Here is a 3,382-nt window from a genome sequence, read left to right on the forward strand (position 1 = left end):
TTTCTCTATGCAATCAGTTCAGCCAACTTTGCCGATAACCAACGCAACGATCCTGAGATTCGCCAGGTAACGGACTTTTTTCAAGGTGCCAGGAGCATGATCCCTAAAACTGTTAATCGCACTTTGTCTTCCCTTTGTCTACGTGACGGCGTTCTAGTCAAAAAGAATTTTACCGCCAACATTCGTTAATACCTACTTGTACCAAAAAGTTTACGGGAAGAAATTTTTCAAGCCTGCCACGACGAACCCACATCCGGCCACTTGGGAGTCACTCGGACGCCATCCATAACTACTGGTGTCATTTGTCAAGTGCTGTGACGCATTATGCTCGAACTTGCGTAACTGCGAGCGTCGAAGGTTTCCGCCTTTGAAGCCAACCGGTATTTTAAAGCCCATTCCAGCAAATCGAGATGGACTTACTCGGACCGTTCGCAACCTCCATCTGTAGGAACAAATACATTATAGCAGCTACTGACCAAAGTTCTACTGACTACCTCACCCGCTGCGTGGAAATCGCTGCTCTTCCTTGTGTTACCACTGAAGTTGCGAAATTTTTCGTTGTTCAAATTATCCTGAGACATGTCGCACCAGAGGTTCTGATTACAGACAGCGCAGCTGCATTTCCTGCAAAGCTCATCCAGCATATCCTTATTCCTAGTCACACCAACCATCGCCAGACGACCTTGCACCACACCCAAACAGACGGCCTGACGGAATGTCTGAACAAAACCAACACACGTTGTCTATGTATGTGGACGTCCATCACAAGACGTGGGACGAAATATATCACCTTACGTAACATTTGCGTATAATACCGCCGTTCAGGAAACGACCAACATAACTCAATTCATCCTAGTTTACGGATGAGCAGTGACTACCACGCTCAACGCCATGATACCCCACATGGACGACAGTAAAAATGGCGAGGTCACCTCTTTTCTACAGCGTGCCGAAGAGGCCCGCCAACTTTCACGGCTGCGAATCCAGCAGAAGCAAAGCCGAGATGCAGAACGCTATATCCTGCGCCGGCGGACTGCAGAATATCTTCCATGTGACGTTGTATGGGTTTGACACCCTATTCGACGACGCCCCCAAGTTTCACCCTTGTGAATATAACTGCGTGCTCTAAAAATGTTTTTCTCAAACTAAAGGAATTAACGCTTAAATTCCGTCATTTCTATCGATGCTCGTTCCCATTTTGCAGAATGCGTACATTGCATCAAATGGCGCCGTAAACATGAAAATACGCTCCTTGTTCTAGCGGTAGCCCCGTTTGCCAACAAAGCAAGTCTTCTCTGTGCATCGCCACTTTCTCTTAGGGATTTTAGCATGCAGTTTAGTGAGAGGCACTGGGGAAACAACAGTCTGCAACTCGCTTCATTATTGGTGACAAAGTGAAAAAAGAAGGGATACAAGCGGGAACAGAACGCGCGTACAAAACGCGAAAAAGACTCGGTGCAATCGTCAACCAAGAGCTATAAGTGCGGAACGACTCGCTTGTGCAAACACCTACACCGGAAATAAACCGCTGCGCCTTGGCCAACGCGAAAGACGCGCAGAAGCAGATTTAAAACACGCACGCACAACACCAACAGATTGCCGTCTTCTGGAGCGAGGAAACCGCGTCGTCTGCACCGGTAGTACAACGGGATGGTAGCAGTTGCTATCATGCTGGTTTTTTCTTCTATCTTAATTATTGTCTTAAATTGGTTAATTATACCATCATTTCATTTATTGAATTTTTGTTTCTACATTACGAACATTATTTACTTTTTTGCTTTTAAGGCACCAATCTTCCAATCGTTTTTTGCTAGCTTCCACCGCAGGTTCATTCACGCGACCACTGGTAACCCCAGGGCCTCAGGAAGAGCGACTGCGCCTGCATCGACTTCCGGATGGATACCATAACATTCGAGTTTGGTTGTTTTTGTGAATTTGCCACATACTGAACACGTGTCATCTTCAGATGATGATGATGAAAACATTTATTGACATTGGCTTAGATAAAGGGAAAGCTGGGCGGGTCCCTAGTCCGGGACACCGTTGGTAAAAGCCGCTGCCCGTGCTCTTTCGACGAGAGCTCGTTGTTCCTCGAGATCCGAGCTGGACAGGGCCGCCTCCTAGCCTTCCCAGGTTGGCTGATTTATTATATCAATACTGTTATTTTTTTATTTTGTAGCTGCTTGTTCTAAGGCACCTCGGACGCACAGCACCCTGAGGCCAACGGACTCCTGGACAGAGGGCTACCGACTACTACTCTTTCCTAACTCACTAACCCTAACCCATATTTTCCCCAATAAAGTTTATAAATCAATCAATCTAAGGCACCCTGATCTAGCTTCAAAAAGTACGTATGTCACTGCCTCTTGAGTTATCAAAGGAAGCTTCCTTCCTGATCTGCCTTTCCACTTTCGGTATAGTTCTACACTCTGTTTCTTTTCCATAGAATTTATCCAATTTTTTACCATTTGTGTTTTTCACCTGTTGCTTAACGCTCTTTATTCCTTCGTCCTTGTGACCAGCATATTTACTGGTTGGTTTCCTAGTTATATGCCTCCATTGTGAATCAACGCTTTTTAGGTATAGGTATTTAAATACTTTAGCTGCGCACCTGTAACTATATCCAATTTCCTCAGGCGTTCCTCACATAATATTTTGCTCTGAGCTTCCCGTACTTTGAAATATGCCCAGCCCATATCTCCCTGTACCGCCTCATTTGTAGTTCTTACGTGGGCACCAAGTGCCAATATCCGACAGCTCTCTGATTTATTTCTAATGTCGAATGTACCTCTGCTTTTAAACACATAACCGCATTTCCGAAAGTAAGCCCTGGCACCATAATCCCTTCCCAAATGTCCCTCAGCACTTTATGCCTGTTTTATCCCCGAATGCCCTATGATTCATTATCCCGGCATTTCTTCGCCCTTTTGCCCTAAGTGATTGCTCATGCTTTTCAATGTATGCCAATCCTTCGTTTAGATATACCCCGAGATATTTATATTCTGCCGCTCTGGGTATTTTAGGTCATTGTAGTTTAAGAACCTGATTAGTTTAGCCATTGAAAAGCATCAGACCCGACCTAACTGCGCTGAAACTGAAGTCTAGAGCGGCCTTTTTTGTTTCCGCAATACTTAACTAGAGTTTGCAAGTCTTCCTGGTTATCTGCTAACAGCACAATATCGTCTGCATACATTAAACCTGGGAGGCGCTGCTCTACCACCTTTCCGCCTAATCTATATGACCGGTTAAAACTTAGGTTATGTACTTGTATCCTCTGTTCCATATTTATTGTACAAAGCATGAAGAGCAGCGGTCATAGAGGATAACCTTGTCTTAATCATTTGCATACTTGAAAGCTTCCGTACTTCTTATCCCTTCCCAT

Source organism: Amblyomma maculatum, chromosome 4, assembly GCF_055883805.1.
Source record: "Amblyomma maculatum isolate TAMU_Amacu chromosome 4, ASM5588380v1, whole genome shotgun sequence".
Taxonomy (NCBI): Eukaryota; Metazoa; Arthropoda; class Arachnida; order Ixodida; family Ixodidae; genus Amblyomma; species Amblyomma maculatum.